The 11,760-nt window shown below is 40.5% G+C and overlaps 1 pseudogene; it reads right to left on the bottom strand.

Moving 5' to 3' along the window:
* Positions 1 to 4,610: 4,610 nt before the first annotated feature.
* Positions 4,611 to 4,736, bottom strand: LOC112550904 (annotated as a pseudogene).
* Between the last annotated feature and the right edge of the window lie 7,024 nt (positions 4,737 to 11,760).

Genomic DNA, 11,760 nt, shown 5'->3' with positions numbered 1-11,760 from the left:
GAAGGAAGCAGGTACAGGCAGGATGCAGGCTAGGGAGAAGAGGCTTTACGGTCTCAAGGCTGTGACAGCTAGGGGTGGGTCCACCCTTGCTCCACCAGATCAAATAGCATAGCCCAGGGCTGCAAAGCATCCTGGAATACTGGGGGACTGCAAGGGAAATTGAGTTGGGAGGGGATCAGGGACACAAGTTCAATAGACTGACTTAACCTAAATCAGTTAAGTATGGTACTACGTCCAACCAGGTTTATCTTAAACTTGCACTTTATCTTAAACCTGATTCAGTCATTTTGAAAGCAGTTTATGTACTCTGAATTTCTGTTATGTTAAAGGTTTTAATCAGTTTCCCATCACTTATAGTGGTAGATGTGTAACTTTTGGGTACCTGTACATGTGCAGCAAGGCTGCTCTGATGCACTGTAATTACAGCACGTAGGAATAGACTCAGTTAATCAAGTCTGCTGGAGCGTGGTAATTACCGCACTCCAGCAGACTCCAGCATTTCATGTATCAGCATACCCGTGCTGGAAAATGGCAGCAGGGGCGTTTCAACTTAAGCTCATCAAACAAGCTTTGCTTAAAGCACCTCTGCCACTATTTTTCAGCGTGGGAACGCTGATACAAATCACTAAAGTCTGCTGGAGCATAGTAATTACCACACTCCAGCAGACTCAATTAATTAAGTTTGCTCCGATACACTGGAATTACAGGGTGTCAGAGCAGCCTCGCTGCACGTGTATAAACACCCAAAAGTTACACAAACTAGTGTAAGCCACTTTTCAGTGCAGGGATGGTGATACATGTGATGCTCCAGGCACTTTAATTAGAGTTGCTCTTGGAGAGGCTCTAATTAAAGCTCCGCCCTCCCCTCCCCTACTCCCGGAGCACATGTATAAGCGCCCTCTCTTCCTAGCCTTTAGGGCTGCATTATGCTATTAGAGAATCACAAAGCAATTCTACTGCAAAGGGTGATGAGGGAAAACATTTACCATCCTGAATGAATTCTGCTAGAACTTTTTTCTCATTCATCTGTCATTTTAACAACTAATGTTCATTTTCTTTAGAAAAGGCGAGGAGTTGGTTTCCTGTTTTTGTATATTTACCGTGCCAGTAACTATGAGATGCCCATTAAACAAGGTCTGATTAAACAAAAATAATATATCAAGCTTATTTCCTGCGAGGAAGAATTCTCAGCTTGTTCCTCTCTCTTTGAATCCTTCATACAGACAAAACCAAGAGATGAAGAAGTAAGTTTCAAGGAGAAATATCACACCTCTACCTAGGATACTGGGCTCTCAGATTTACATATTGCCAACTCATGTAAGGGAGAAAAACACGTTTGTTTTCACTTCCTTGTCAAAGCAATCTCCTTAATAGTCATTATTCTTGAACAGAGGTCTTCTATATTATATAATATATAGAATAAAGCTCCTTTAGTACTTACACTAATATACTTAATATTAAAATTAAGACAAGAAGGAAACAGTAGTACCAAAAACTAATTTGACCTCTTGTGTAACAAAGAACATAGAACCTCAAGAAGTTTTTGCTGTGAGTCTTCCATTTAAACTATTGCATATTTTTTTTAGAAAGACAATTACTTTTCATTTAAAAACCTGCAGGTATTGGACAATCCCCAATGCCTATAGGTAAGCTGTTTTAATGGTTAATTACCATCACCCTTCAATATTGTTCACCCTTCAGCTTGACTTTAAATCTGAATTTACATAGCCTGAGCTTCCAGCCCCTGAATCATGTTACACTTTCTTCTTCTAAAGAGCTGCCTACTAGCTGAAATCTTTTTGTTAAGTACATATCTGTAGATCATAATGCATGCACCAGATTCCCTTCTAAAATATCATACTGAAGAAAGACCAGCCAAAAGAATGCTGCTAAAAAGATGAGTCTCTTAAAAATTAAAATTAGAATAAAAAATGCCTAAGTTGAAATCACTAAAAGTCCAGATCTCCTGGACTTTTTAACAGGAAAAACGTAAGAAATGTATGCATGGGAATGTTCTAACCTGGTTTGTTATACATACTGTATTATTACATAGTATTTTACAAAATGTTACTCAGATTAATTCATATTGGTTTCTATCCTGTGTATTAATATAACCAAGTGGATGAAAACTAGATGGATTACAATAAGAACAATAAGAAGTATTTGCTTGTGTTCAATTTAAACACACATATATATTTATAAAAATAAAAAGTGTGTATATGTGTGTGTGTGTGTGTGTGTGTGTGTGTTTAACAGGGTGTGTGTGCGCAAGTGTAAAAGCTGAAATAAGTATATCCCTATTTGTATCAAGGTTACATTTCACAGTAGGTACAGTTTAGAGTTTTTCCACAATCAGTTCAGTGATTTGACTCTTAAAGAAGCAACTCCTTCAACGTTTGCACTTGGTTTCATGTTTTGATCCTAAGCAAATAATGTAAGAGATGTATGTCATACTGAAAAGCTTAGAAGTGGAGTTGCATGTTGAAGCTAAATGCATATTATTGAATAAGAATATTTAACGAAATGCTAATTCCCATGTTTTGTGAGGTTTCAGAAGTAGCTAGGGAACAGTGATACCTTTAATATCCAGTCTTACAAAGAAATAGCTAGGAAGGAACCCTGGGTCACCCTATTAGTTGCAGAAAAATATTTTAATATAAGCCCACCTGAAAATGATAAAATATCCTTTGCCCTATTATATTATGTTCCCATAGGTGTTTTATCATCTTATTTTCAAATTTGCATTGCAAAAAATTTGCCTAGCACTGAAGTAAGACCTGAAAAATGGTTTACTTTATATAAACACCAAGTAATTTTCTGCCTATTTTTAAAATGGAAATCAAGTTAGAGGCAGATTCTGATCATCTTATTCATGTTGTGTTGTGTATTGTGTCCTGAGTGAACCCAATGACTTCAGCTGAATGGTATCAGAATCTGAACAGCTATCTGTGACATAAATGCAAAAAATGTACATGCCATTTTATTGTTGGATTTCAGTAATCAAGGTTGTCCTTCTCTATAAACAGCAATACAAGTTACCTCTTCATATAATAGTGAATGAATTAGTATGTCCAGAATCTTCCTGCATTACCAAAAAGCTCTTTGCTTGCTGCAGTAGTGTAATTAGGGGTGGGTGAGAGGAGCACAACTCCAAGTTAAGGCAGGCACCAAAATCACCCTCCACTGATGCAGATTCCATGCCCCAGCAGCATACCCATGCCAGGAATTCCAAAACCGACTTCGGTTGCTGCTGCTTTAAAAGCAACAGCCAGGGCAGGCAAAGCACACAGTGGCAGTGGCACCTCAGCTGAGGACTGTTTAGAAATTCCTGGCATAGGTAAGACTGATGTCACCCTCTCCAGCCCCACTCTCAGAACCTCATGTCCCACCTACTCTTAGAACTCTATGTCCTGCCACTCTCAAAACCCACATTCCTTCTGTCCCTAGTCTTAGGGAAAATGGTGCCCTGGGCAAACTTGTATTTTGGCACCCCCTCTGCCCCTAGCACCACTCCTGGCACCCTCCCCCAAGTCACTGATGCTGTGTGTGTGGGGTGGGGTGTGTGCATGGTGGGTGTATGAAGGAGTTTGCAGGGTATGGGTATGGGGTGGGGTGTGGAGGTATATGTGAGGGTGCATGTGGGAGTGGTGGGTACATGAGGGGCACATGTACCTCAGCAACTGTGGAAGGCAAGGGACCCCATGGGCTATCACGGGGCAGCACTGAGATGCTAGCCTGGTGCTGAGCAGCAAGGCCAGTGGGTGGCAGGGACTCAGCATGGGGTGACAGGAAGGGCAGGCAGGTGGGTGGGCAGTAGACAGCGTGGCCTACACAGAAAGCCCATCCCCAGCAGTAGGTCACCATTGCCCAGTGCCACGTGGCTGCTTTTGCCCTCCCCATTGGCAGTGATGGTGGACAGGGAGGGCTGCAGCTTAGTCTCCAGCCCCAGCAGGCCAGTGGTGGTGAAACCCTTGACACGCAAGCTGCACACTACCTTCTCACTGGGCACCGCCACCTTGCTCTTGGTTCAGCCCTTTGCACTCTCCTCCCAGCCCATCATGCTGCCTGACAGCACCCACTACAGACACCGAGGGTGCTATTTACCCCACTGTCCCAGCCAGTTGGCTCCAATCAGCCCCGAGCACAGCTGGGGGGTGGGGGGCAGGCCAGATCCCACTGCCCAACCCTCAGGATTACTTGCCACCAAAGTTTCCAGATGGCTCCCACCCAGCACAAGCAGCAGGGCAGGGTGCAGGGTGTGTGTGCAGCACCCCTGTGAATACAGTGCCCTGGGTGGTCATTCATGCTGCCTATCCCTAAGGCTGGCTCTGTCCACTCCATCCCACTCCCAGACCAAGTATGCCCTTTGCCCCACCCCGCGCCCCACATTGTGATGCCTCAAGTGCAAACTCTACTTGTTATGCAACTGGCTTGTTATATCCTTCACCACCATGTGCTGATAAACTTGTATAACCCTTTTACTGTTCTCTGATATTCATTTCCCCCTCCCGTCCCCACACCCTGCCTGCAACACACTTTAACTTGCCATGATTTCAACCCAGTATTTTTGGAACCATCCTGATATTCAGCTTAGATAAGACATTCTAATGTATAACATTAATGTTATTGAAAGATTTTCAATTAAATGCCTAGGTTTAATATATAAATGTTCCTCTCCATGGAAATCTTTAGTAAAAGGTGAAAGATTTATGCCATCTGAAGAGAAACCAGAGTATGTGCAAGTGTATGTGTGTGCGGCACATACACTTATATTATATTATAATATTATAAGAATATTAATGTACCTATGTGATCCTGCCAAGTAAAGCACTAGTGTCCAGCTAAGTGTCAAGACCTAAAACGTCCATGCATGAGTCCTCTTTAAGCTCCTTTCTTAAACTAGCTTTGTTACCAAAGAAAAAACTTATTATTAAACACACCCATAATCAATCATATATCTATGCTTTCCATCTCTTTCTCCATCAATGGCCTTATGCCACCTGTGAAAAAGGGCATGTATCCTGACATATCATAAACATTGCCTTTCCATTTGCTACAGTAACCAGTGCTTTATAGTGAGAATTAGTCTCCTATATTCCATTCCAGCTTTAATGATCAGTTTGCAAAATTTCCACTTCCAGAAAGAGAGCCACCAAAATGAGCTTCCTTTTTTGTTAAGTGGAAGGCAAATTCCTCATAGGTGACTGGTGACTGTTGATAGTGGGGGCGCACAATTTAAAGGTTCTGGTGGTATGCAGCAGGGCTCAGAACAGGTACTCTGGAGTGCCAGGATCAACCCTGCACCATCAGGGCCATGCACCAGTTTCTGGAGTGCCTAAAGTGGACCTGAGCCCAGACTATCCTAGTGTCATAGAGGTCCCCCAATGGTGCAGGGCTGGTTCAGACTCACCAGAGTTTTGCCCCCAGCCTCGATGGTGCAGGGATAGTTCCCAAGCCCTGACCCTTCAACCCCCCCCCCCCCCCCCCCCCCCAAACCATCCCACAGATTTATCTGTAGAAGCAGCTCCTGGGTCCTGCCTGAAGTGGAATGGAAGGTGCACCTTTCAGAGCTGCTCTCACCACTCTGCCTGTACTGCTGGCTGCGTGTGTGTGCGCACACATGTGGCAGCCTCTGCCCTGCAGCCCCGGATAGGTTTTTACCTTTACCTCCCTTCCTCCCTTTTTTTAAATATGTCAATGTTCATCAATGTTTATCAATAAAATCAATGAACGTTAAATGGGGGGGGGCAAGTGCCCCCCCCATGACCCTCTGATGCCTTGCCAATGAAATTCCTATTTCTATAGATATATTTGTTACCCACAAGAACTTGAACATGGCTACTTCTGCTGTTTGATATTTAAGAAATTTGGTCCCTTAACACATCTGCATTCTTGCATTTAAAAAATAACCTAAGAAAGGAACAACTAATAATCATGAAACAAGTGAAAAGTAATAAGTTGCAAGTGAAATTACTGCATTACACAGTAATGGGATTTTTCAGGCAAGTATTGTCATTTGCATTAAAATTGTTAAGCTTTCAAGTTTTATGGACATACTCATGTTATCCTACTCTTCAAACAATAAATAATATGAAAACACAATTATCAGTGAATTGAACTTAGTGATATTATTTGCAAGTTATTTACTGTATTATTCAACCAGAAATGCACAAACTCAGTGCAGCTTTCAATAGAGGACAGAATACTTGTAAAATGGAAGCACAAGAGAACAGAAAAACTTAAAGGAGAACTAGAATATCAAAATAAAACAGAGAATGTCACCATATCTTACCTAGCTTTGCTTGTTAAATGCCTGCCCAAATAGGAAGGTCTTAAGGTGCTTCTGAAAGATGTTTGGGCTTGGGCTCTGGCAGGCCTCAAGACAGAGGGAGTTCCAGAACTGACCAGGAAGAAGCTCCCATTTGTTTTTACCAATCAGACTTGGTGTATCAATAGTACCTGTAGCTCTTGGTTGACTTTATGGATCACAGTGGGACATATGGAAGTAGACAGTCCGTTAGGCATTGTGATCCTGTGATGAAATGCATTTTTTTAAAATAACTTTCATTCTTTAATGACCACATAATCAACTAGAAGGATTAAAATAAATGCATTTTGTAGACAATGGAGATTAATAGTTTGGATATCATTAGGAAAATATGGTTGGCTAAAAATGGTAATTATAATCTCCAAATTAAAGTCCCTAATGAAAACATTGCATCTCTGATGGCAAAGAGATTTCCCAGTGCTTTTCTATTATCCTCTAGTTTCTATTCATTACATACATATTAGTCACCTTTTCCAGTCATTCTCTCATTTCCATAACCAGAAGGGGGGTTCTAAAACTTGAAGTGACAAAAAAATCCTCCTTGCTTGTTCCATAATTATCATACTGTGCTGTTTCAAGGAAAGAGGAAAATAAGGAGGAGGAAATGGTAATAAACTAGGGTCTAAGAAAGAAAGGAAACATATAGTTGCTTGTAATGGTAACTGGAATAAGCCCAATTAAAGTTAAAATTGTACTATTTCCTTCCTAAAAGTCTACTTTAAAAATGAAACACAAGTCCAGCAGGGGGAAAAAAAATCTCATATTAATTGACCTATATTATATTTTTATAGTAAGAGCCCCAATCCACTATTTCCCCTAGCATGAAGTAATTTATTTAAAGCAGCTCATTATCTTTTACCACCTAAACTAAATCCCTGTTTTATTTTATTTATTTATTTATTGGACAAACAAGAATCAAGGTCTTCATAAGAGCACACCACCCTAGGAACAATGCATTTCATAATGTACAGTATGTTACACTAATTTATTTAAGCCCTGATCCTGAAAACATGCTGGCAAGTACTAATTCCCATGATCATCCATTAGACTGCTTGCATAAATTAAGTGAAGGAGACATGCCTTTACAGTAGTTCCATTCCAAATTCTTATAGGCAGTTGTCTCCAGGTTTGAAAATACATTTTTTATTCTACTGGGGAAGCAGGAAAGACATGGATATAGGCTATCCCTTCTGAATGTTTGATCCAAATTTGAAATAATTTTATGCTAATAAACAGAAAATCTGGAACCTACTAATATAAAGGAATAACCTCTATTTTGGTTAATTTATTCTGAGTAGAGCTGGGTATGGAGAATAGGAAAGGAGAGGATCAGTAATATATTGTAAAGACAGGAAAAATATAAAGTTATAAAATAAAACAGTATCAAATGTGACTAAAGCCAGTTCTAAAACATTTTTTTTGTTATTTAAATTTCAAGATTTCTTCCTCTCTCATTTTTTTTTTCCACAGGATTAGGTTATTTTATTCCTTGTGCTACTTTTCCCTCCTTTGCTATTTTTCAGTTTTTCAGAAGTTACGGATTAATAACAAAGAAAAATGGAAACAAAGAAAAAAAGAAAGTAAACCATCCCCCAGATAGCCCTGATCATTTTTTCTTTTGCAGTACTTGGTCAAAAAAAAAAAAAAGGGGGGGGGGGGGAGGAGGGAGAACAAAATTCAGTAAATTTGAGTCAGAGACCATTTGAAAAATTACTTGAGGAACACTGTTCAGAACTGTTGTCTCCCCTGAAATCCAACAAGCTAATAATGATTTTTAATTAACAAAATTAACTAATTGGATCCACAGATACAACAGGGGAAAAGAACAATAAAAGTATAAAAGGTAACATAGGAAATAAATGGTTTTTCTCATTCCAAATCCCAACTACCTCTACCTGCTACCAATGTTATCTTATGAGGCTTTGGATTTCTTCTACATTGATGAGTATTCCACAATTTAAAGGTAAAATAAACCACATTGTTTTCCCTACTTTTTTCTCTTATTATTTCAATAGGAATTACTCCCCAGAATAATATTTTAGGCATAAACCTTTCCTTTTATTTTTCTTTAAAGAATGAAATGTAAAAGTAAAAAGCATAGATTAGAGTCTCACAGTGTAAGAGGAAAGAAGGTCCAGGCTGCTTTAGATCACACTTGTGTCCTCCTAATTCTAGGCTGGTCAGGTAGCTCATAAGATGTCATATAAAGGTATGGGCACACACGTATACATCGGTGCACACATATACACATAGCACAGCACCCTGTAAAGCTGCTTTACTTCAGTTTTCTATAGTTCCAGATTTTGGAAAAATCCCCCCAACCCCATTCCCTTCAAAGTGCTCCTACAGAGCTCTTAGGGCCTCTTTTATATGGTGTAAAAAGCCAGAGATGAGAATCTGATTCCTATACCCTTGGAACAATCCACCTCTACAGGCTGCACACTGGTGGATGCACCTGAAATAGATGCTATACAAGTACCCTACTAATGCATACCCTGTGGAGCTCATTAGCACATTGGTAAAATAATATGCTATCAAAAAGTTGAGTGATCTGTATAAATATGTGTTTGACTCCACAACTGAAAAATTGCAGGGTGAAAAAAAAAAAAAGATCAATTCTCTCTCTCTTTCCCTCATCTTCTGCTGCCACAGCAGATTAAGAGCTCGTATGACATTTGTTTAAAATGACTCTATTAGTACAGCAGAATTACAATGATGGCACACAGAAAGTGTCCTTTTCAGCACAGTGGGACAGATCCTCATCATGCGTAAATCAGTATAATGCTGTGTATGTCAGTACAGCCATGTTGATTTATACCAACACAGGACCTGGCACAGCATGTGTTGAATAAGGTATATTACTTCTATTGTTGGTCAGCAGAGACGGTAATTCTTGGTTCATTGCAATGAAAATTTACCTTGGTACGAAACTGCAAGTCCTTTAAAATAGATTTGGCTTTGGTTCTACTGTACAAAGCATTATTTGACCTACAATTGACATCAGTTCCATAGGCTGGCTCTCTCTTGTTCCTAATAGTTGGCATCACCTGCAAGGATCAACAGTTTAAAGGTATTTGTTCCCATGTACATAATCCTATTGTTCAGCTGACAAGAGGGAAACAAGAGATTTCTTTTGTGTTGGTCCCCTGTTATCTAACTGTTCAGGTAGCCCAGCAAGAAAACAATTCTTTTAGAAAATAAGTAGAGCAGACTTTCAAGGAAATCCTTGTCTTCTTTAAGCGGTAAAGTTTTCATTACAACAAGGTATATAATATTCTTGCAAAAAAGGATTTTTTTTTCCTAAATGCATTCTGTTAAATGAGAAATAATCATACAGAACCATGTATATTCACTGTGTTGAAGTCAACAGGACAAATTATAAATTCCAGGGGATAAACTGCTGAATCTTGTGAGCAATTGTATCTTGGACCACCTCACCTGCCCTCTTCTCACTAATCTAATCCTATGGTTGCAAATAATTCTAACTCAACAATCCTTTTCAATAGCCTCAAGCAACGGGCATTTTTCAAAAATCAACTTGTCACAGAAATGTTTCCTTCTTACTGACAAATATGAAGCAAAATACAGAGACACAAGACTTACAATGAGCAGTATTCAGTCTTGGAATACTGACAGGTTTAAGGCCAGTTATTGCATGATGCAAAGAGCCAGGAATGGGAGAATTATACCACTGGGATGCTACATACTGCTGCCTTTTCAATGAGATGGGTAACATTTGCTTATAATTTCTCTCTCTCTTATCCACATACATTTGAACTTAATTTGAACTTGAATTGTATTTATAACTGTGGGGAAAGAATTTTAAAAAATCTATTTTAAAAAAAGCCCAAACCTCTCAAAATATATTTTTTTAATATGTGCTGCATATACAGCATGCCTACTAGTTTTAAATGGTATTAATGTTTTATTGGTTCTTGTTTGGGATGACCTACAAAACCCACTATGGCTTTGCTTCTTATGAGTAATGCAGCTAATTCCATAAAACCTTTATGCCACACCAGCTGTTGTTAATTGCTTATCTGGTTTACATATAAAGATGGGAAATTGACTTTAATTTTTTTTAAAGATTTTTATCTTACTGTTTATACACTTTGGTTGATATTTTCCCTTAAATACTGATATTCAGACAACTCAATTTAAGACAACCTGCCCCCCTCCTCCCCCCATTATCAGATTCCATACATGGAAAATTGTTCAGTATTATAATTTTGCATTTATACAATCTAATTATTGGATGGTCATCTTAAATTCATCCTCCCATGGTGGTGGGAAACGTAAGAGAGGGGAAGTGGTAGAGAGGGCAGGCAGTGGGGCAAGTGGTGGGGTAGACGGGGGGAAGTTGAGCACCCTGACCCCTGGCCCATGCCCCCTCCTCACTAGTTGACCCCCTGCTATCTGTTTCTCTCAGTGCCTGCACAACCCAGCACCTGCCTCCCTGCTATTTGTCTGCACATTTCTGAACCCCAGCATCTTTAACCTCTCAGTGCCTGTCCCTCTGCCTGAGCTCCTCCACTGCCTACTTTCCTGCCACCTCTGCCCTCTGTTTACCCTCCAGTTCAGGGCCCAGAGCATGTGGTTGCTTCAGCCCAAGCCAAGCCATGCAGCAGCTGTTATAGCAGTGGCAGCTCCAGTCAGGCCCCAGGCCTGGAGCTGCTGGCACCACAGCTGTTGCTACCAGGCTGCACTAGACCTAGAGCAACCACTTGCTTTGTGCCTCAGCCTGAAGTGGAACGAGAGCCAAGCCAGAGCTGGAGCTAGAAGACAAGCAGCACAGGGAGGATGGCCAGGGGGCAGAGGCGCTGGGAGCAGGGGTGGTAGAAATGGTGGTAGACACAGATAGGAGGCAGAGGCAGCGAGGGGAGCAGGCGGCACCTGCAGCTCAGACCCCAGCCCTGGGTCAGAGCCAGAATCACAGCTACAGCAGCTGCCTGTTCCTGTCCCTACCACCTTGTACTTGAATCCAAGACAAGGGGCATTGTTTCAAGTAAATATGGTAACACTTCAGCATAAACTTCAATTTAACAATCTGCCTTTTGGCTAAGGGGTAGCCCATGTAGCATTCCCCGATTACTCGGTGGATAACGTGTTCAGAACAATCTGTTTCATTCGGTGCCTGATTTCAACAAGCTGTGCTTTGCAAGAAGAGCTTCAGACCACCTAGCCAGACACTAAGACTGAGCTTCCCAGGTGAGAAAGCACAGTCCATAAAAAATCTCTCATATGTTTTAGGTAAGGATTTTTCTAGGTGCTATCTTTTATTGTACTGACTGAATAATAGGAAAGATTTAGGCAAGCTTTCAGATACAAATTACCCTTCTTCAGGTCTACCATCCCACAACTGAATTGATAAAAAGAATCATAAAACAACTACAACCTATACTTGAAAAGGATAATGCTTTGAGAGCAATTTT

Source organism: Alligator sinensis, unplaced genomic scaffold, assembly GCF_000455745.1.
Source record: "Alligator sinensis unplaced genomic scaffold, ASM45574v1 scaffold1240_1, whole genome shotgun sequence".
Lineage (NCBI taxonomy): Eukaryota > Metazoa > Chordata > Crocodylia > Alligatoridae > Alligator > Alligator sinensis.
The sequence above is the reverse complement of the archived record's forward strand: the minus strand, read 5'-3'. Positions and strand labels throughout refer to the sequence as shown.